Source organism: Ambystoma mexicanum, chromosome 4p (genome assembly GCF_040938575.1).
Source record: "Ambystoma mexicanum isolate Mex_15411 chromosome 4p, UKY_AmexF1_1, whole genome shotgun sequence".
NCBI lineage: Eukaryota > Metazoa > Chordata > Amphibia > Caudata > Ambystomatidae > Ambystoma > Ambystoma mexicanum.
The window spans coordinates 1,183,240,086-1,183,264,423 of NC_090927.1; positions in this window are offsets into that span (position 1 = coordinate 1,183,240,086).

The following is a 24,338-nucleotide window of genomic DNA, read 5'->3' on the forward strand; positions in this document are numbered from 1 at the left end:
GCAAGGAACTTACTAATCCTAATGTAATCTCTACCTCCCCTCTTCCTTCCCAGACCATCTGTACGGCGCTGGCCTCCCACTTCACAAACAAAACTCAGGACATCCTGTCTTCACTCTCCTCTACTCCGCTCCCTCCTCCACCTTCACTTGGGTCTCCCTTGGCCCCTCTCTCTACCCCTCCTACTCTCCTCCTTTTCACCCATTTCACCTGATGAGGTCTTCAAGACTGAAAGTCTCCTCTAAACAGGTGCTTCACTGCTCCTCCAGAACCTTGAAGGAAAACATTGCCACCCTCGCTCCCTCTCTGGCTGAGTTCTGCAACCACTACTTCTCAAACACAACCTGGTGCACCCCCTCATAAAAAAGCTGTTTACTAACCCTTCCTGTCCAGCTAACTACCACCCTATCTCCACTACCCCCTTCTTGGGCAAATGTCTGGAGAATGTGGTCATCTCCCAATTAATCCACTACAGTGAATCTGTTGGCTGTCTCCATGACCACCAGTCTGGCTTCAGAGCACCCAGAGGCACGAAACTACTCTCCTGAACATCCGTGAAGACTTGCTCTCTAACATTGACTACAAAACTCCCTCTGTCCTCATCCTCCTTGTTCTGTCCTCTGGCTTAGACAATGTCAATCGTGCCACCCTCTTAAATCGACACTGTGATACTCTAGGCTTCACGGACCAGGCACTGGTGTGGCTGATCCCTTTCCTGTCGGATCGGCCCTCCCAGGTTCAACTGGGCCCTTTTCTCTCCTCTACCTCACCTCACTTTCTACCTGCGGCATCCCTCAGGGCTCTATTCTCTCACCATGGCTCTTCATCTACCTTGCTCCTCTTGCTCACTTGATCTCTACCTTCGCTCCTCATTTCCAGTGTTATGCGGATGACACTGAGCTCTCCTTTAAGCTTCTCTCTACCTCCTCTCTTTCCTCTCTCATTCCCGGTTGTCTACTATTCAGGCATGGTGTGCTGCTAACAATATCTGTCTTAGTGCCAGTAAGACCGAGATCCTTCTCATTGAAACTCCTCCCCCTTCCTTCCCTCCTACACTCTGGCCACCCTTGTTGGGCCTTCTCCTCCCCTCACCCTTTTGTGAGGAAAATTACCTGGGATTCCTCTCTCTCCTTCTCACCTCATATCACTGACCTTGCCAAGAAGGCTCAATTTCAGCTTCACCTCCTCAGAAGCATTCACCCTTTCTTCACCGTCCCCCAGAAACTCAGTGTTTCCAGGGCTCTGGTTCTCTCTAGGTGGGACTACTATAACAGGCTCTTCCTCAACTGGCCTCGTTCTTCCCTCCTCCCTCTGCAACTAATCAAGAATAGGACTGCAAGACTTATCCTTGGCCTCAAACCCCGGGAGCATATCTCTCCAGCCCTAACATCTCTCTGCTGGCACACGGTGGCTGCAAGGATCAAATTCAAGACCCTGCATCATCCACACGGCTTCTGGGGTCTGGGACCACACTACATCCAACTTTCTCTCCCTAAATACCTCCCTGCTAGAGTCCTTCAGTCCTCTAGCTCTAACTCTCTGCAGGTCAGACGTTTCTCCAAGTAGAAATGGGGGGGGGGTTCTTCAGCAGGAGCCTCCCTCTGAAATGGCCTCCCCGTCCCTCTCAGTCTTGAGCTGGATCTCCTTAATTCCTGAAAGCTTCTCATACCTCCCTTTTCTCCTCCTCCTTCTCTCTCACCCTTCCGTGCTAATGCTCCTGTGTTGCTGTGACTGGCTTCCTGGTCCTTTCCGAGTCATACGTGGGCCAGGCCCTCTCTCGACCAGTCTGCTTCAGTACCCCTTACCACTTGCCCTTGGGCACCCTTCCCAGACCAGACTACTGAGCCTGGTTTACTCCCCTTCCTCGCACAAGCTGACCCTCATCCTGTTCTCCCTGTGCAGTGCTAGACTACTGAGTCTGGCTCACCCTCCCTCCTTGCACTTGACCCTCATCCTGTTTCCCTCTGCACTTGCCCTCCTGGCTCCTCCTAGCACATATCAAGCCGCCCTCCCACCTCCACCTCCCCTTACCTTCACACTCACCCTGTCTGCCCTTCCCGGCACTTCCTGCTTGCTGCAATTGCATGATGCGAATGTCAGGGCCGTTTATTATTTTCATACAGAAAGCTTTTTTTACATTTTTTTTATTGGTTTCTGAATTTGCAATTTAGTTTCTACATATTTAATATTCCTTTCATTCATCTTAGATTAATCTTCAATGTTTCTCTGAAAGTTTGGTGCAATATATGGACATGTGTTATAAAGATGGCTAGGTAAACCTCCCCCAGCCTTACTTGTGGGTCAAACTGAATACAACCGACTGGATTCAGTGGTCCTTTGGGATCCAGCTAGTGGAGTTCGGTTCGGAAGGCCATTAGGAGTCTCTGAATCTGTCAGCGAGATTTGGCGCACCCTGAAAAGCTAGTGGGTTCTAAAAATGACCAGATCACTTTAACCCTCTCTTGGACGGTTTGTTACCCTGAAAGAGCAGGTATGTCCGTGGAATGCCAATAACTCATGTTTCAGAGAAGCTTTAGTGGATTATGCAACCGAATGGTGATAATTGCATCAGAGTTTAGTGCATTTTTATATGTTTTTGATATCTTTACTGTGTCCATGTGCTTATTAGGTCCTCTTTGTCGTCTTGCCATTTTTACCATTATTTCCACCCCAAAAGTGGTAACCCCAAAAAATGTTAAAAGCTAAAAAAAATACTTTTCGCTCTGTATTCCTATCCTATTCCGATTTGCAATCCATTTGGATTGCTGCTTGACCTACTAAGCCTTGTGTGACTTCCTCCTTTTGTTTCTCTTAACTTGAATTTAACTTTAAAGAAATGCAGGTGCACAATCTGCTCAATTTTGTATTCCTTTTTGTTTGTGAAACCTCAAAACATTGCCCTTTTTGTGTCAGCCAGAGGATCCTTCCTGATTTAGTCGCCTTATTTTGAGCATCTCAGAACCCTGTGTGAATCCCTTTGTTTGCCCAGTGGGTCACATATCTTTGTTGTTTTTGTCTTGTGTAAGCCCTTCCGAGGAAACGAATGGATCTCATTCCGTGGGGGCAAGGATTTGGATTTGGATTTTGAAGAGGTGAAGGAGGACGAGGAAGAGCAGGTTGACTTCTCAAGAGACGAGGATGTTAATTGTCAGGTTAATGTCTCAGAAGAGAATGTTGTGATTGTGGGCCCCAAGGGTACAATACATTTGCAACCACACATAGTATTTCCTAAGGGGGGAGAGTCATTGGGGAATAGCTCTGGAAGAGGAAAGATAGTATGGCTGACAATTGATGGGTTGTTACTGCCACTGCGGGCAGGTGAAAGTGAAGATGGTGGAGGAAGAGGGGCTTTCAATGGAGGGCTTGCCTCTTCTCCATGGTGAGGAGTCAAAGGGTGAGTGTTGTAATGTGTGGGTGGCATCACTGGTGGTGGAATGTGGTGATGTCAGTGAGTGTGGAGTATTGGGATGTTATGTTCTGAATACAGGGTCTATGATTTACAGTTGGAGATCTAAGCTGGCATGGAGGGACATGCCAGTGCCTTCCTTGCATATACTTACAAATACACCTACAGATAAATTAACTGCTGGTCAGGGTGTTACTTCAGGTACCACGTTATTTCACTGGTGACGAGGATGGGATACTGTCGAGGAGGGGGCAGGAGTGGAAGTCCAGGAACATCGCCCTCCATGTACCCATGTCCCATGGGTGATGCCAGTTATTTTTGCTCTTGGTTTCCTGAGCTGAGGATGGCATCTCAGCAGGCCGGGTGGTGCTGAGCTTGAGTGTCCAGGAGTTTGGGAGCAGAGCTGAATGCACATAATGTCGTGTGCATAGCAAGGGGTACTGTGAAAGTTGGTTCCTCTTTGAAGTCCCTGGTTTGTTCAGGGCGTGAGTTCATCATACTCCCCAGGAAAAGTGGGGGGCTGCACGGCACTCAGTTTGGTGTGCGGAGAAGGTGCCCTGCGGGGAGGTGCTCCAGCAGTGCAGCACTGTGCTGTGCTCCAGCAACGTATGATCAAACAGGCCGGGCGGTGTTTGAAAGCTGCTTGAGTGCGCGGCAAGAAGTGGAGAAGGCATGCCCTGGCAACCATGTATTAAGCCTGATCAAAGGGTGGATAGACGCAGTTACGTTCCCTCTGGTGATGTGGAGCGCGGCCAGGTACGTTGTTGGTTGGTGGACGTTCGGGCTTCGTACTATAATGAGGAGGAGTAGGTGTTGTGGTCCCAGGTCTGCCTTGGACGGGTGGCAGTGGGGGCGTAGAGTGCCCTGGGTGATGGTTCCCGGTGCAGTGGACGAGGGAGAGTTCGCCGTGAGGAAGTGGGAGCAGTAATCCATCCCTTGCGGTGCCGGCGACGAAATGATGATGTTGTTTAGACGTCGCCGAGCGTTCCAGCGTGGGCAGCTGGAACGCGGAAGAGGTTGCATGTACCAGTGTGGGCAGCTCGAACGCAGAAGAGGTTGCGCACACGCTGTCTGAGCAGCGTTCTTTAGTGTCATGCACATCAGAGTACTGGCTCATATGAGGAGTAGTACGTGTGACTGTTTCAAGACTTCTCAGATTAAATCTGCTGGTGATTTTGGCTCGTGTAGAATTGATGTTTCAGCGATGAACTCAATTGGAGTCAGGGACGCTCCGAGGACGACATGGAGCACATTAGTGGACTGCCACTTACAAAGTGTGAGAGGGACATTCTGAGGACAGTGTGTTTTTCTCGAGTGGCTGGCGTGTGTTCCTTCCCGGAGACTTACAGGAGTTCCGGTGTGCAGTTTGGAAATCTGGAGGTGTCGGGTTCGGATTCCTGTGTGCTGTTCACAGGACAAGGATAACAGGTTTCTTTTAGGACAGTAGTAATAGCATGTTGTCAGGCCAATTGTATGGTGTCCCGTTTTTGTGTTGTGGCCTGTTTGTGTTAGCACCGGTGCATGTGTGTGCATGGGCCAGGATGGAGTGTTGGTGTCGTGGCCTGTGTGTTTGGACATTGTTGGACATTGTTTATAATGTAATGCCGTTGTTTTTGTTGCCTAATCTGATTTTTTTGCAGGTGGGTCCGATTGGTCTTTTTGACCAGCACTTGCAGGAGGGTTCGGACTCGTCGTTCTATGGGCTCTTTCTCATGATTGGTGGTAATGCCATTGTGTTTGTTGCCTAATCTGATTTATTTTTGCAGGTGGGTCAGATTGGTCCTTTCGACCTGGACTTGCGGGTGAGTCGGACTCAAGGTACCATGGGTTCTCTCTCATGATTGTTGGACTGCATTTGGTCCTATGTGCTTTGATTTTTCCTTCATGGACAACTGGATTACTTTTGTCGTCCAGTGAGATTGCATTTATAATCACCATTTCCGAGTTGGGGCAATGTCATATTAATGCAAATCTTTGGTGTTTTACTCATTGTGTCATATGTCTCGTGTGCAGCATGAGTTGTGTGTGATGTGGTGAGGAGGTGTAGGTCCGGTGTGGAGTTGGCCTTGCATTGCCAGTGGTCCTTCATCGTGTGCGTGGAGTGGATGTTATCAGCACTCCGTAGTTACGAGTTTGTGCTGCAGTCATCTGCAGTCGGGCAGGGGCTTGGGGCCTTTAGGTGACGTGTAGGGTTTTTGGTTGCAGTTGTGGGGGGGACCTTAGGTGATGTGTGTGTTTTGTGCAGTTGTAGGTACTGCAGTGGATAGGGTGGTGTGCTGATACTGGTTGTAGTAATGGTGGTGCAGTTGGCTTGGACTACGGGCCCTAGGCGTGTTTGGTGTACTGTCAAGGACAGTGAGCAGGGACCTGGGGTCCTTTCAGTGTGGTGGATTAAGGAGTGTGTTTTGACACAGTTTAGTTGGACTGTGTTTTCTTATGGTGTTCTTGTGTGTTAGGTGTGCTCTGTATGGGTGCTGTTGTGGACTGTTGTTAGGATGGTGTGCTTGTTGTTGCTCTCAGTGAGCTGGGATTGTGCCCGGGGGTGGCAGCCCTGGTGTCTTAGGGTGCAGACTAGGGTGGAAGGTTGTTTGGTGCACAGATGGTTTGGCGTGTTAGGTAATGTATTTGTGGAACGCTGGAGTGTGGCAGGCTCTAGGTTTCAAGAGGCAGCTTGAAACAGGTGGAGTGCGTAGTTTATTATTTTTATTTCTCAAGTGTATTTCCAGTCAGGTTTTAAGGGAGGAGTTAGCCCTTATTCTACTTCAGTGGGTTCCTCATAGTTTGTGTTTTGTGGGGAAGGAGTGGAGTTGGATGTATTATTTGTTGGCACGGTTATTGTTCTTTGTTGTCCAATTTGTTGTAGGCACACTTAGAGTGTGTATTCTTTGGGTGCCATGTAAGTTATGATTGTGCCGTGGTTTTAGTGTTATTTGAGGCGCAGTTTCCGTTAGTGTTGGTTTCAGTTTGTTTGGCATTGTGTCATTAATGTATGGTGTTGGGGTTGTGAGCTAGCTCCAGGTGGTCAGCTTTTGTGGAGTTTGGTTCGTTGGTGCATTTACGTGCTGGCGACACATACTTGTGGGGATTGTTTTGGGTGTAAGTTTTAGGTGGAAGATCCTTCTTGTTCAAAAAATGTAAGGAGGGAGAAGTGTTGTAATGTGTCTCTTAGTGTGGGTGACATCACTGGTGGTGGAATGTGGTGATGTCAGTGAGTGTGGAGTGTTGGGATGTTATGTTCTGAATACAGGTTCCATGATTTACAGTTGGAGATCTAAGCTAGCATGAGGGGACGTGCCGGTGTCTTCCGGGCATATACTTACCAATAAACCTACAGATAACTTACCTGCTGGTCCGGGTGTTTCTTCAGGTACTACGTTATTTCAGTGAGCTGGACTAGTCAGGTCCAGTAAAGGGAGTCTTTGTGTCAGAGGTGCTGGATGTGTCTGCAAAGGACTGGTAAGTAGTGGTTGACTTTATGCACAAGGGGGCAATTGTAGCTTTGGATACACTAGAGTTGTTTCGACAATGCCTTAATCACTTAAAAACCTTTGAGTAGGAGAGGAGATAATGGAAACTATTCTGGAAGATGGTGCAGCAGAGAAGAATAATGAGGAGCGGGTTCAGATGGTTGGGCTTGTGGAGATCGGCAACAGGTGATGAAGACATATTATTATGGCAAATTGTAGAATCAGTTACAGACAATGACTATGCTACAGCCACTGAATGCACTATCTTGCCCAAATAGAATTCTAAGATGTGTTATTCGCAACTTTGGAAGCAAGACATATTTTGCCTGACCACAAAATATTGTACGCTGATTTGCAGCCAGTGAATGTAATCTGCTACTACCGCCAAAGAGGTTTTGTTTGACTCCCATAAAATTACGCACTCAGTTGCAGAGATTGAGGCACACCCCTTCCTCCAAAGAATTATAGATCATTTTCTAAGCATGCAACAAGCATTTCCTCTCACCACAAAAAGAGGGCACACTCAGTTAAAGACACCGAAGTCCCTCTCTCTCCTTAACAGAATTCTGTGGTATTGTATCTGCAATTTCCTAAAACACATGTATTTTGTCTAAGATACAACCACTGAAGGTATTCTCCTGCCTGCTTCCAAACAATTCTGTCATGCTCTTCTCCTCATTGGCAATGCATTTAACATGCATTTATGTCATGTAAATTAGTTACCAGGCGTGTCTTCTCCCTAGTGCTAGTAGTCACTCGATAATGACACATGTCTTGCAAATTCATTTTCAACCTCTGAAAATAATCTCGGTTTACCACAAAAGAAGGCCAATCATTTCCTACAAAAGCAATTTCTGGCCACAAAAGATGTTACATTCAGTTACAGACACTAAATATACTGTCCTACGTGCAAAAAAGTATAAGACTATTTTATGCAAGTAACAAGTATTTTCTCTAACAACAAACAGATTTCACACTGATTTACGGCCACTGAATGAAATCGCCTCATACCTCTAAGTATTTTCTCTAACAACAAACAGATTTCACACTGATTTACGGCCACTGAATGAAATCGCCTCATACCTCTAAGAATGATAATTCTTTTCTTAGGCAAGAAAAATGTATTTTCTCGCATCACAAAAACATGGCAGAAAGACTTACAGCCTCTGAGTGTAATCTCATACCACCTCAAAATAATGATAAGACATTTCCTATGAAGCAACCAGTGCTTTGTCTGGCCACAAACAGATGACACACTTAGTTACAAACTCTGAATGCACTTTCCTACCTTCAAACAATGTTAATACTTTTTTCAACATCAGAAATATGTGTTGGCTCTCAGCACAAACCGATTCTACACTCTTGACAGATACTGTACAAATGTACTTACAGAAATTCGAAGATTTTGTATTCACAACTTCACAAGCAATACATATTTTGTCTGATCTTGGAAGAATATCACACTGAATTACAGGCACTCTATGGAATCTCCTTCTCAAACAAATCCGTGATGATTTTCTTCACACTGTCAAGAACTGTCATGTGTTTATGTCACGCAAGGTGGTCATTGGGGTGCTCAGGGGTGTTGCTAGGTCTGGAAAAGATCCGGGGCTATACTAATGTCGGGACTGTCGGGACTCAAGGCTAGTTAGCCTTTTGGTTGTAGCCCCAGAGCTTCTATCCGGGGGGTATAACCAAAAGACCCAGGGCTAGTGGCACAGCGAGTAGAGCGCTCGCTTTCACATCCGTGCAGAGCTTGCTAACGCAGGTTCGAATCCCGGCGGGGCCAAACTCAGCCTTTCATCCTTCCGAGGTCAATAAATGAGCACCACACACCGTGGGCAATAATAAGCAGCGCTCAGATACCTGAGGGTTCGTAGCGCTATATAAATGCCAAATTATTATTATTATTATAGCCACCCCAACCCCACCCTAGAGACACCTCTGGGGGGTCCTCTCCTACGTAGTAGTAGTAGTTATTAGGTGATGGGACGTGTGGTGCATATTGATTTGAAGATACAGAATATAATCTACCCTTATTTCAAAAGAGTTGTATATACGATTTTGCCTATTTACAGCAGGACCCGAAGAGCAGACTTCACGGTTCCAGACCAGATGACACACTGACGCCACATATCCGTAATCCACAGATTAGAGGAAGACGTGAACATCTAACAACCATACAAGGTAATCCACCAAGAAGTGCCGTAAACATGTGCACTACTCAACATACCTCGGACAACATACGTCCGTCACCACTCATCCCATGCTAATACAACCCTATTTTTCCAACAGCTGACCACTTGAAGTTGACACACAGTTCAAAGCATAACTCAGCCAGAGATCCGAGCGGATACAGACTCACACCCACAAGAGAGGGCGCGCATTCTAAGTTGAAAGGTAGGATTGATCGGACCATCCTGCCACTTCAGCATGAATAGTAACACCCTTCCTGGCCATCTTTTTTTACGATATAACTCCTATAAACATTTTGCCTCAAGTTTAAGATCTAGAAGATCTAACTGGGCCACATGACAGAACACTCATAGCAAAACGCTATCAACTCCGGGCACAACACCCGTGGAATATTCTAACAAGACTGGCATTAGGTGGGTACTCCGACTACCCGTTTAAATGAAAATAAATGTTTCTGTTACAGTACAGGTGTAAACCTGGGTAGTCTTACGTAGGCGACAAGGAAGGTATATGCTTATGTTTTCTTCCCCCAACAGGCACGAAATAGGACACATATTGGTCCTTTCAACAACTGTGAACAGTGTTGCTCGTCCCCCACAGAACCGTTGCAGGTAACTTCACTACCTACAGAGGTTCACACTCAAGTTGTAGAGCCAGAATAGAACTTTAGCAATCATAGCTTATACTATTCGTTTTGTTTTTATTGTCAGGCCAAGATTCTTTACAAGAGACACGAGTTGTGAATTATTCCAATTATTACAGTGAACCAATTAAATACTTGGGTGATGAAACTCCTGAAGAATGTTCAACACTAATGTTTATTTCAACAGAAACATATACAGAGTATAACCTGTGATACTTAGTTAAACAAGCTCATGTATCACTTCATGTTCTCACTATAGAGAACCAGAAGCTTATTATGTTTTGAATCATAAGTACATTTGGTGGTACATTGTTACCCACCTCACCATCGCTGAGATTGTAAAATAACATACTATTCAAAAGTGTCTTGCGTTTTAATATGTATTGTATTAACCTTTCTTTTATGTTATGTTGTGTTAACTAATACATATATTTTAGTATTACTGAAGGATTTATCACCATCTTTTCACTACCTTGAACTGTCAGAATGATCGCTGTCTCAGTGTTATTAGCATATATATGTACCAGAAATAGATGGAGATAGCACTTAGTAATTTGCTCTATAAGTGCACACCAGGGTTCCTCTCTTATTCAGACAACCACAATATTGGCCATGTGGGAGTTTGCAAAATGCAAATGTTGCCACGTACTTATTCAAGGTCATCTTGTCTCGGGCTTGTGGTTGACTGATATCGGCCATCTCCCCACCCTTATTCCCTGTCAGAGCTAAATCACACTGTGCCGCATCTAGCTCAACTAAACATGAAACCATGGCTTTTCTCTTAGGAGCAGGATATTGTATCTGCCCTGCCTGATGCCCTACAGCGCCAACAGAATGGTCAATGAAGTAGTGGCACTGTGGCAGTGCTGCGCACCATGCATGACTATACATGTGGCTCACAATAGCAGTCCGCTATGTTCCCTCTGAAGGGTTTGCAGAATTTCCTCTTAGTCTATTGTATGTGGGGGATACCGGGGATACGTGCCTACCTACCTCCCTACTACCTTAACCAGTGAATGCAATACACTACTACTCAACTCATCATGCTCAGTGAGTCACTCACCTCATGTACGGCGATGGTCACACAGTGAAGTCACTCGGTCTGACTGACCTCACCACACACGCACGCTAGCCTGCCTCGACTCACACGTGGCTCACGCATGCTCACCACCAGCACCCACCACCACCTCACCTGCTCTCTCTGACTGGGCTATCCTCATGAGTTAACATCTTGGGGCCAGCAAGCCAGACAGGCCAGGGCGCTATGGCATGCAACACACATACAATACTGGTGGTCCCTCCCAGGCAGGCCGCACTTGTATCTTTTGGGCTGGGGTTGGACCGTGCGGCTAAATTGCTACATTATAGCAAATGGTCCTGCGCTTGCCTGCCGAATGCACGTGTATTGGGTAAGGCTCCAGAAACTATGGGACTGGCCCCTGGGAAATAAATCTAAACTACAGGCAGGGGCACAAGTGTTAGTGCGATCTTCAGGACCCAGGCAGCCAGGACGGCGCCATGGCACCTGATCTAACACTGCACACCAAACGCTGCCATAATGCCACACATCCTTTATGCAAAGGGAGCTTCAGCAGCAAGGGGGTGGAAAAGGGCAGACGGGCCTGAGGGCAGCACTGCAGCCAGTTTTTTATTTTCAAAAAAGGCCAGGGGTAGCAAGGGAGACAGCAGGGGTCGCAGCTGAGACAGCAGGGGCCTATTGATCCCCAAATGATGTCCCTGGCACCAATTCAATGGGTCGATAGCTCAGTAGTAAAAGGCATGCCTCTGACAGATGGGATTCCTGCCCTTCACAAGTTTGAATCTCAGCAGTGTCAACTCAGGCCCTCAGTGTTCCCACCCAGCCCTTCATTCTACGCGGGTTGGTAAATTAAACACCATAAAGTTGGGTAATAGGAATAGCTATTATTATAGAGCATAGAAGTGGGTAGAATTCAGCATTTAAGCGCTGTATAGAAATCTGAAATGTGTACTGCTATAATCAAAACGGATAGTGGCCTGCCTGCGACATATGGAAAATCAGCAGCAGGTGTTGTACTCACGGCCCACATCACACAGTTGGGATTTCACATTGTAAGACAGCTGTCCTGTTATTTCCATATACAACTGCACCAGAGAGGGCTATATCTTTTTAATATGTTATGTTGTATTGCATTATGTGAAAGCATGGCATTTGTTATTTTTTGTCGTGTCTTAAAACTAATGACTGTTCGAGTGATTACATTTGTAGTGTCTTGTATGTAGGTATTGCCAAGAGCCCATTCTCGCAGCAGACAGAGGGGATGTACCCTTCTCCAACACCCAAAAGTGACTGTTGCATCAAAGTGATAGATCTTGAAACCTTTCACATCACCTGTGTCTACATTATTTGTATTTTTTGTATTTTATTGTTTAAAGTGCAGACCTAGCTCGAGAGCAGCGGATCGGTGTACAGAGTGTAGGTAGCCAGCGTTTGGACTGGCATCTTTTAACTAGCGCAGTACTAGGAGGTCTGTATGTCGGTATGGTTCTATTCCATCAGAATGGCCAAGTTTTGAAACCCCAAAGTGCAGATGGAATGGGTGCAGGCAAAGTTGTCAAAGGGCATCAGGGTGAATGTCAATGTTTGCCCCAGACCCTTCTTGCCGTGTGTAATTTATGCTATGTTGGAATGGCAACTTCTTTTTTTTGTTGTTGAAAGACGTTATCAATTTTGCAAATAGCCATAAAATAAAAGAATTTTAAAAAAAGCAACAAATACAGAGTGTACCAGAGGATGAACACGGTAATAAGGGATACATTGCCTGTCGAAGCTGAGGTGGAACACACACCAAATTTGAGCACCCCTCCCTCTGCCTGCCCCTCCCCAGGGGCCTTTGTACTGGAGGGCTCTAGATCAAAGTAAAATGTCAGAGCATTTGCTGTTTAACAGAGCGTGCAGAGTATGTCCCGCAAAATGCAGCTGGCTACGTATCTGATATATTTGCCTTGAAGGACCGCCGCCACCTTCTCAGAGGCTGCGACCTCCAAAATTTTAAACCACTATATGTTAACCTGAGGGCCCTCTTTTTCAAAATGTGGCCTGGACATTGCAAGTCGCCAGCAATAGCTAAAAATAGGGTTGCTCTCGAGCCACTCATAGGATAGGTGGACTCCATTGGCTCGCCCAGGAGTATTACCTCCTGGTTCGTGGGTAAAGCTGCACCTGTGATGTCCAATATGAAGGCAATCACCTCACGCCAGAAAGACTAGACCTTCTCGCGGGTCCACCACCAGGGTCAGACTGGGACAAGAAATAGGCCCGGACACCCCAAAAAAAGTGACCCTCCCCTCGCCTTAAAAAAGTGGCCCACCCCTCGCTTCAAAAAAGTGGCCCAGCCCCGGCCTCAAAAAAAGTGGCCCTCAAACCATCATCCGTGAATTGCGTCAATTCACGACTTTACATAAAATGCTATTTATGGAGGGTTCATGTGTCTGTTACATTACAGCACAACTCATAAAATAACATAACATTGCATACAGTTCTGTGACAGGGTCCACAGCTCCAAGGCGCAGGAGTGGCATGAACACGACCTTTCACCCCTTGACAAAACAGGAAGTGACATCAAATAGCATTGTTCCTAAGTACACTACGAAAAATATGGTTATGATTTCACAAGAATGGATCACCATATGTATCATTAATATCTGTGTGTATAGATCCATATTGTCAAATTACTGTGAATGCACACAGATGTCCATGGCCAAATGATAATATATTATTGTAAAGCACTTACGCTTAATCTCTTTTTTATAGAACAAATATGCATACAATATCACACAACCTGTGTGGTACTCATTCATTCTTTTAGTAACAGACTGTATGGTTAGCGCCAAGAGGGAGTTTTATTTTGGTAGATTTGTTGCACGTTTTGCATCTTAAAGAGATGTGCGGGAGCTCAGCAATATTCTATAAGTCTGTCATTAATGTTCACAAATCACGTATAGACTAATTTCCTACACAAATACAGACAGTATCCACCCAAAATATTAAATCCTTACTTATACTAGAACGTGATTCATTGTGAGGCTTTCGGGGGACCTATGGTGAAACATTTCTACACTGGACAGAAGCTTTTAGGCAGAAGGATTTTGTCAAGTCACCGAGGACACCGAGATGGAATGTCTTGTGATGATCGTAACAGAGACAACGGCAGAAAAAACATGCTATTACTGCAACTTGCGAAAAGCAAAATACATAGTTATGGAGGAGATACCGTTGGGTCTGCCGCCTGCCTGCCATAGGAAATCGCTTGGAAGCCTTGGACACAGAAATCCTTGCCAACGCAGCTCACTGCTGCAACTTGTGGAGGCACTGGCGGTGGGGAGCAGAGTCTGGAATACAAAACAGGCTGGGCAGGCTGGGCTGAGGCAGGCCCACCCAGCCCTGCCTCTCCCTCCCAGTGTTTTGTAAAACTGACTGCTGCTGGCGCCATGGTATCGCGGGCCGTGGCAGGTGGCCGCTGGCCCGCCGCATTTATCAAAGAAAGGTAACACTTCGGCGGGGCTTCAATTGCAAAGGATCTGTAAGATACTTACAGATCCTGTGCAACATGCATCCGGTGAGGCCCTGGGGGTCGGTTCCTGAAGAGTAGCCCACGCCTGGGCCGGCTTCAGGAACTGGTCCCCAGGACCACATCATGATTTCGGCCCTGTCCACCACATATGGATAATCCCTGTCCTGCCCGCACCCTCTCCAAGAAAGCTTTGATATGGTAGCATTGAACTTGTGAAGCCAGCTGGGTATAAATACCAGCGGTATACCACCTTATAGGCATTTTCTTTATTAGTGACACAGCTTGACAAGGACGTCGCCCGCTGCCATATTCACGCCCAAGTCTCTTTTGGTATGGATCGACCCAAATTCTGTTCCTAATGTTCCAAATACACGAAGCTGGATGTGGGTTCGGATCTGGCCAGTAGTTTGTAGATCTTAGAGATGTTCTCAGTCTGACACCCATCCTGCAGGGTAAGTTCCAATACCAGGGCGAATCTCATTCCCCCCGACGCTCATGTCTGTGGATTTGTGATAGAATGACAGAGCTGACAATATCAAAAGCGCTCTAACTCAGCGAGTCAAAGCGGACCTTGCACTCTTAAAATATCAGGTGGTGACCCGCACGATATAACTGATCAAAACGGACCAAGCCTCCCCTCCTCCACTGCATGAAGGCACCTGCCTCCATTCCCGGACCAAAGCGAGGGTTATCAAAAACTGGGGACAGGTGGCGAAACCCACCATGGGTTCCCTGTTGTCTCAGTGTCCCTTCTTTTTTCTTTGGCCTTTGTGAAGCAACACACTGATGTACCCCGATCAGTGTCTTTTCCTGTTTCACTCTGCTGCTTTTGGTGAAACACCAGGATATGCCACACCCTGTTGCTCCTCCTCTGCATCCCTCTCCAAAACCATTTAGTTAATGCAATTTAAAAACCTTTTTATTGACTTGTGCTTGTGAACTTGTGTGACTTGTGAACGGAGGATAGCACAGCGGCACCGTGCTGGTCTTGCAAGACCACGCAGAGCAACAGAGGTTTGAATCCCGGATGTGCGCTTAGAAACCAAACTCAGGTATTAAGCATCTTATAATAAAAACAAATAAAATAAATAAAACTAATAAGTAGGCAATGTGTACAAAAATATTACAAACAGGATACAAAAGAATCCTTATCCCATGTATGTGCTCATTGTCTAAATAAAGGGCAATTGTTTATATGTTGCTGATGCAAAATAGACTACTGCTGCTGCGTAATCTATTTTTCAAACAATTATCCTGTAAATGAAAGTGTGGCAAGATCCAGGAGTTCTGTTCAGTCCCTGAACACAGCCCTCAGACACTGCTCCAAATACTCCGGCGGAGGAGCGGATGAGGGGTGTGAAATAAGGGGCAAGATTTAGGCAGTGGTGAAAAGGGATGCAGTTCCCAGCTTACGTTACAAAGTGTGCCTGGAACTACTTCAAAGCGCTACATGGGAAGACCAGAGAAGTAGGTCGGATAAGAGGTGAAGCAGTCATGTTGCCATGCGATCCGAGTACCTAGACAAAGTACGACAATACAACAATGTGTGTGAATGCATGGGCATTTAATGGGAACACTTGGTTTATGGTGAAGAGTACCACATTATAGGATTGTAATATCTAGAAAGTTGAATAAATGGGCATGTGATGGCAATAGCTGTCTAACTGTGTGATGAGCTTCTAGGCACGCCATGTTAGCTTCTGGCACATAGCTGCATGCTGGTTGGCTAGCTCATGTGCAACATCCTTGTTTTGGGAATGGGACAATGCCATGAAACAGTATTGAATCCCTGATTGCACTGACTAGGCCCTTCATTGTTCTGAGGGCGATGAATCGAGTACCATCAGTCGGTGATAATAACATTGATTCATGCAGAGCTTAGGTCCATCTACATATAGCTCTATAAAAATCACCACATTGTGAATATATGATGCAGGTACAATTCCAACATATTGAAATGCCTATCGAATTGTACTAGTAGCTGTTGTCTGGTGGCAAATGCTGTCAATTTGTGTGAGTACCTGGCAACGATGAGAGTTCCTTACGGTGTGATGGCAGTGCCGTGAATAGGTTTCATGTTAACATAGCCGGACAAAACGTATCAAATGGTGGGAACTTGGAAAAGTAATTGTAAGGCTAGGCAAATCATGAAGGTACATGGGCATGTGATCTCAATACCTAGTGTAGCAACAAAGGAAACCTTTTCACAACGCACAGGTCGCACCTGTTTGCTTTGTTAATGCTTGCTTGCTACCTTTGCACTACCAAATTTCTTCACAGTAAATAACACGCACACGCATATCAAATTGCTCCTGGACACATACAACACCAAACAAAGGAAGTAATCTCATTACGCACAATCCCCTTAGCCGTTAAACCTTTCATTTTTTCAACTCCTTGACCTTTTGCTAAAACTTAAACAGCAGAAAAAACATAACGGGTCAAAATATTGCTTTCTTCCCTATTTATTCATTTTGTTTTTGCCTCCCAGTAAAACAGCATAGTTTGGCAAGGTGACTCTGTATCACCTGAGCACATGTTCTCCAGTCCTCAGCATTCCTATAACAGATCAGTGAATTCTGGGAGTTGTAGTCTTTCTTTGTTTCAGCTGGATCCATTTATCCGAAAACAATGATTCAAAGAAGCCGCTGGAGTGTTCGAATGGCATGAAGACACACATTTCATCACCCTAAAAGATCCCACAAACAAGAAAATGACCCTAGTCACCTGTTACAAGACCATAAATGAATGCCAAGTCTTCCCCTCCTCATATTATGGCTTCCTTTCGCCATGTGATGTGTACTCCCACCTCTGCCCCACAACTGCCTACTAATGCAGGCAGTCTCTGTCTCTTTTCATTAAGCCAGAAAACTAAAGCCTTTTCAGTCCCCCATAAACCTCCAAACTACCATTCAGGCATGCGAGAGCGATACAGAAATGATCTAGCATGCAAGTGATATGTAGAAAGGATCTAGCATGCCACTGCTATGGAGAAATGACGTAGCATGCCAGAGCTATGCAGAAATGATCTACCAATCCAGAGTTATGCAGAAAGGACCTTGCATGCCAGTGCTATGCAGAAATGAGCTAGCATGCCAGAGCTATGCAGAAAAGATCTAGCATGTCAGTGCTATGCAGAAATGAGCTAGCATGACAGAGCAATGCATAAAGGATCTAGCATGCCAGTGCTACGCAGAAAGGATCTAGCATACCAGAGCTATGCAAAAAGGAACTAGCCTGCCAGTGCTATGCAGAAATGATCGAGCATGCCAGAGCTATGCAGAAAGGATCTAGCGTGCCAGTGCTATGCAGAAATGAACTAGCATGCCAGAGCGATGCAGAAAGTATCTAGCATTCCAGTGCTATGTAAAAATGATCTAGCATACCAGAGCTATGCAGAAAGGTTCTAGCGTGCCAGTGCTATGCAGAAATGATCTAGCATGCCAGAGCTATGCAGAAAGGATCTAGCATGCCAGTGCTATGCAGAAATGATATAGCATACCAGAGCTATGCATAAAGGCTCTAGCATGCAAGTGCTATACACAAATGATTTCACTGTTAAAAATTCAGGAGTTGTTTAAGTATGTTTAGTTTCACAAAGAGATGATAATTTGGGAAGTAGGAGCCTTCTTTTAGAAACTCTGAGCAGAGTGTTAAGCCATTAGCTGCACCATGGGAGGTAGATGGATATAAGCAGGGCAGGTGTTTGTCAACTGCGTCTCTCCGCAAAGTGATGCAGCCTGTTAGTTCTGTTAAAATGTGAAGTTCAAGACCCTCTGCATTGTCCCTGCACTACATCCAACTCTCTCTTCCAAAACATCTTCCTTCGCAAGCCCTTCGCTCAGCTACCTCCAACTCCCTTATGGTCAGATGGTCCTCCAGACAGAGAGTGGGAGCTAGATCCATTTTCTCTGGAGGGGTCTCCCACTGGAATGGCCTCCATGCCCCTCTCGAACTTGAGCAGGACCATCTCAGTTTCTGGAAGCACCACAAGACCTTCCTTTTCACTGATGCTTTCTCTCTTTCCCTTCCTTGCTGACCCACATGTCTGCTGTGCTGACTGGCTGCCTGGCTACGTTCAGAACCCATTGGGCACCAGGCTCCTCCATGACCTGTAAGCATCTGCACTGCCTCCATGCCTCTGCGCAGTTAGGGGTTGAATCTCTAACCCTACAATCCCCTGCCTCCTTGCACTACCCAGAGCTGTCTCTCCTGGCTACACTTACTCAGAGGAATGCTGCCCTGATTGCACTCCACCCTTTCCCTCCCCCTGGTGCTTCTCCTCTCCCCCCCTACACTTGCACAATCTGAATGACACAAGGCCTAGTAAAATTGTTTGTTGCATCCTCCCTTTATCTCCCTACCTTGTCTTGTTGCATCTAGAAACACTTGTGTACATGCACGTTATAAATGCCTCATCATATCATATCATATCATATCATGTGAAGGGGCAACAACAGGGGAAACTGATACAAAGAAGACTCAGATTTGAGAGCAAAAGAGAAGGAGACAGTGAAAATGGCATTGGGACCATGGGTCGGATGAAGATCAACAGGAAATGATGATGACAAAGGGGAGAGGCCTTGCCACCACTAGAGGAGTGTACGCCTTGACAGAAACACAGTTTGGGGTGAAGGGGAAGACACAGGAAGAGATGAGAGAGCGCCTGGGAGGTGACTGGAGTGTCCAAGGGACAGGTGGCACAGTGCAGACAAAATGATTCCATATGCACAGAGGTTCAGAGCCCTGCCAGGATGGAAATGGGCAGAGAGTACAAGGACATTAACAGCTACTAAAGACATAGGGAGACATGATGGAGGAATGAGACTGAAACAGTTTCCATTACTAGAGAAGTGTGGTGGACGACCACAGTATATACCATCACAACAGATGGACAAAGATAATCTGAGGTGTAAGCTACCCTCATTGACTGCAGGGACTGGGAAATGGTTTTATGAGAGAAAGATTGACAGCAGGAACGACACTGGCAGTTGGCACATGAGTCTACTCTCAGCTATTCTTAGGGGGGTAGCACACAATTTTTGGTAAAAGGGCACAGTACCCAGAGTGACACCACAGAACACGGCGCATGATAGCTCACAGTCCAGTAACTGCCGATCTGCCCTATGGCAAGGTCTAAGAGTACAGTACCCTTACACATCTGACATAAACACGATCATGTCATGCTAAATGCATGAGGACGAAGACCCACTTCAGTATATTAACAAGATACAAGAGCATTGGCATCTTGAGATGAGAGAAACGTGGGATAAGACAGTGGGGTTATTTTATCACATATTATGTCAAGGATTGCCAGAGCAGGTGCAGAAACAGCTGAAGAAATTAGTGGGGCTGGAGGCTAAACCCTAGACAGAGAGCAAGCTAACTATAGTGCACTATGTCCGGGAAATGCAGGAGAATGTGAGAAAGAAGCGTGAGGGGAGAAAGCAAGAAGAGGCGAAGTTAGTGCAGAAGAATTTATCGAAGTACACAATGGAAGGGGACATGTTGATGAGTGGAGAGGGAGTAGTTGTCCAGAATGCACAAAATCGACCACAGATAGTAGCAGGAGGCATCGTAGGAAGGGAAATGTAAACCACTGGCCAAGGGGATGGGGAGGAACACCGCATTGAAGAGGGTTCGGAGACCTGAAGGAACTGGGTGGAGATGGATTTAATGGCAGACAGCCAAGACCAATAGGGGGTCCAATGCAATGCTGTTTATGCAGAAGGATAGGCCACATATTGCAGAAGCACAGGGAGAATACAGCTGAATGGGGGAATGGCACATCAGTCAATATACCAGACAGGACAAGCTGACTATTATGCCCAAGATCACACACACGTGCAGGCATATGTGCCAAAACCGGGGCAAGCACAGAGCATGCCAATGCAAACATTTCAACCCATGACATGCACACAGCAAGCACAGGAACATGTGCAGCCACAACAACCGGCACAGCAAGCACTGATGCAGCATAACATTATAGCCACAGCACACACAGACTCCACAATGCAAACTCCTTTACGAAGTTGGAGGGGGGGGTGACTGTAGTGTGGGACAATCCATCTACCAGGACTTGGATGACATTATACCCAAAATAGGACAGCCCACAGATATACCTGATGTGTTCAAACCTATCCGTTACACCCAACCCAATGAGGAACCACGTGTAGGGGTGACAATAGGTGACAATAGGTGACAAGACATTCTCTTTTCTCTTGGGCACGGGTGCTACTGAATCCTGTAACAGTGAGGGGAGATACCCAATGTCAGGCATTGCCATGAATGTGAAGGGATTGTCTGGGGCTACAGAATTGGTTCCTTTTGCTGACAAACTTCCGATTTCCAAAGGAGAACATAACTTGACTATGCCATTGTTATATTCCTGACAGACAACAGTTAACATAAGGGGTAGGGACATGATGATCTGACTCAGCATGACCATCCCATTCACGGATCAGGGAATAGTATGTTCAACTCCAGGGATTCACTACATGAATGTGAGGGAACGTATTCAGTCATATTGCAGGCACTCTGTATAGGGGGGTTCCAGCGAACACTGAGCTTTTCCAGTATAGAGTGGAAGTGTTGATTGGATGGCTTCCAGGGACACAAGTCAGAATGCTGCATTTACGCAAAGAGTTCTTATTCAGACCAGAAGGACATGTGTTGCCAACATAACTGGAGACAGTTATAGTGAGTGACGAGAGAGTAGTAATGCATGGGACTGACAAGACAGGACAGGCATGGAGGACTGTAATCGATGTAGTAGAAGGGCACAGACTGACTGATGAGAAACTATTTCGAGATGATCGTTTGGATAGTGGGAGAGTGTTTTCCATGAGCATTACCTATTGGTTGGGAATACACTACAGATAAGTGCCACAGAGAATGGTTTTACTGAAAAATGCACCACCACCCTTTCTCAAGGAAACTTGGCGCAAGTACCCAGCATTCTATAGACTAGCAGTGCATGTGACGTTGGCTTCTTAAAAGGAGTAGGAGCTCTCAAAATAAAGCTCAAGCCAGGGGCTATTCTACCAATGGCAAGACAATATCCTCAATCCAGGTAAGCATACAAAGGAATTTATGAGGCGATTGCTGCATTAGTGAAGCAAGGCCTTCTGGTCCCTTCTGAGTCACAGTGCAATACCTCTGTGTAGAAGGAGGCAACAAGGGGATCATGGCGTTTTATTCAAGATTAACATCATTTGAACAAAATTGTTGAGGCAGAATTTACACAAATTCCCAATCCAGCAACAATTCCATGTAGCATTCCGACAGAAACTACCCATTTCGCAGTAATAGATTTGAAGAACGCTTTCTTCTCTATACCACTCCATGAGGAATCACAGGACTTGACCTCCTTTCTATAAAGAAACCGGAAGTGGAAACACATGAGATGACCACAGGGGTACTGCGAATGGACCTAGGAAATAGACAGTTAGAAAGTATTGTCATTCAGTACGTAGACAACATTTTGTTCTTCAGTAGGTCCGCACAGCAGTACTGAAATGTGATTGTTGACAGTACCAGCAGAGAGGTGTTACATGGTAGACAAGGCAAAGCTACAATATTGCCAGAAGGGAGTGTTCTACATTGGACAGTTGATATCACAGGAGGGCAAAATATTCCCTCCAGAAAGAGCAGAGACGATCATTAGAGCGCCACTGCCATGAAAAGTGTGAGAGATGCAGCAATTCTTGGACCTCTGTCATTATTGCAGGGCCTGGGCATTTGACTACAGCATATGCACAAGACTCCTACTAAGCAGGCTTTGTAAGGCACAGAAGAGGGACAGTAACATCTCATGGACACACGCAATTACTGAAGCATTTGAGGAACTGAAAAAGGCAATATGCACAGCTCCAGCACTAGAGATTCCCAATCACAAAGACACATTCTATTTGTTCTCACACTCCAACAGAGTAGTGATAACTGTGGTACTCACATAGAAGACAACCTTAGGACACAAACCAATGGCTTACTACTGTGGAGGTTAGACCCAGTGATGAGAGGACACTATCCTTGTGAACAAGAGTTGGCTGCTGCTACACTTGTGGTAGAAAAGTCAGCGAATATCACAATGGGGTGCAGCACCGCACTTTATGTGGAGCATGCCCTCTGTCCGATCCTCGAAAATCCCAAAAGCACGTTGACTACCCAGATAGCATCCGTATACGAGGTGTTCATCTTGAATTCAGCGATAAAGGTAGTGAGATGAAGAATTGTAAACCCAGTCACATTTACAGCTGAACCAGTGGAGGAAGGAGATAATGTGCATGACTGTACTACATACATGGAACAGTACAATATCCCCAAGTTGGGGGAGAAGGCCCTAGAAGGAGGGGAAATACTTTTTATTGATGGGTTGTCAACTATAGACCAGGCAACAGGAAAAAGACACAGTGGGACAGCAGTAGTAACGATGAAGAGGTTGTAGCAAGCATGAGATTGCCTTTACACTTTTCAGCACAGGCAGCAGAATGAGTGGCACTTATAATGGCATTAGAAGCGCACAAAGACAAGGAGGTTACAGAGAATTCTGATTCTGCCTGTGTGACGTCTACAGTACATTCTGGACTGTCACAGTGGCAGAGGAGGGACTTTTGACGTGTTGATGGCATACCAGTGCAGCTGTCAAAACTCTCACTTTTGGGTTCTCTTTCCACCAACTCCTCCTCACCTGATTCTTCGATGGATTCTGTCGGGGAGTCTGTCTCCTTCTTTCTTCTAGATTTCCTGAATACCTTCTTCTTTTTGTCATTCTTTTGATGTAAATAAGGACGCAACTCCCCGGAGGCCACCGTGACCGGATAGGAACCAAATCCCATGTGCCTCCCAGGAGCCAGCCCCCAAATTCAGGGAAAAAGCCATAAGGCTGGAAAAAACCCTGTGTAGATTGCGTTCCTTCTTGCAAACTGGTGAGTTTGTGTAGAATTGGCAAAAGTTCAAAGGAGTAAGGACTCTGATTCCGGAAGGCACAGAAGGGTGAGACTGCTCCACAGGCTTGTTCACTGTTTTAACATGTTTTAACATACACGGCGGTCTTTGAGGTAACGGAACCGTTAACACTGGCTGAATGGAAATGAGGCAGATAGAACAGTCTCTGAAATGCAGCCAGGCAGAGGCACCTAGGAACAAGTAGCGCTTAACTGGGTGGGCAAGTAAATGCTGGTGTGTCGATATAGCCGACACAGTTGTGTTGATCCGTAGAGAAAGATGAAGCTGAAGCGCCGAAGAAACCAAAAGCACTTGGACCGCTAGAATGGCTTAAGACAGACCGTTCCACCAGAAGACTGAAAGAAGCATACGGAAGTAAAGAGGTAAGGAAAACAAAGCAACAGCAGAAAAAGGTAAGAAATGTAAAGAGAGCAGTAGAGATAAAAAAACGAAAGTATAGAAACAAACAAGGAAGTGGATAGTGACTCAGGAGTACGAGAACTTACCTCCCATGCAATGAATAAAGATACAAACCGCACAAAATAGCTACCTAAAAAGGACTTAAGCAACAAGTGAAAGGAGTAGATTCGGCAAAAGAAAAATAGGCTGAAAGGCTGGAAATATTTGAAACGCAGAGATAGAGCTCCAAGAACTAGCGTTGGGAAAAACTCTAAAGTATTACGATACAACGCATCAGAGTACCTGTGCGTGCCACGTAAATACGTGCTGGAGGCCATCTTGGATGAGGCATTGACCGTTAAGACAGGTTTACAACCTCCATGTTAGGTGTGTCTCCAACGATACCAGACCTTCCATGGCTGGTGCATTACAGTATGCCCCCTTCGATGTCTGAATCCACCTGGCTTGCTCGGGTTCAACCTGTGAAATCTCTGAATGAGTCTTGGAGCATGTATATGAGTCTTAGGCTCCCAGGCCCTTTCAGATCTTGGGTACCCCTTCCAGTGTACCAAGTACTGCAAGGTTCCCCGCTGATAACGAGAATCAACCAATCTGGACACCTCATACTCCTCGAGTGAAGTAGTTATGCTTGTCTTCTTGACACTTCTATGGAATGGATCCTCAACATGTGCCTTTAAGAAGGAAGTGTGGAAAACTGGGTATATTCTCT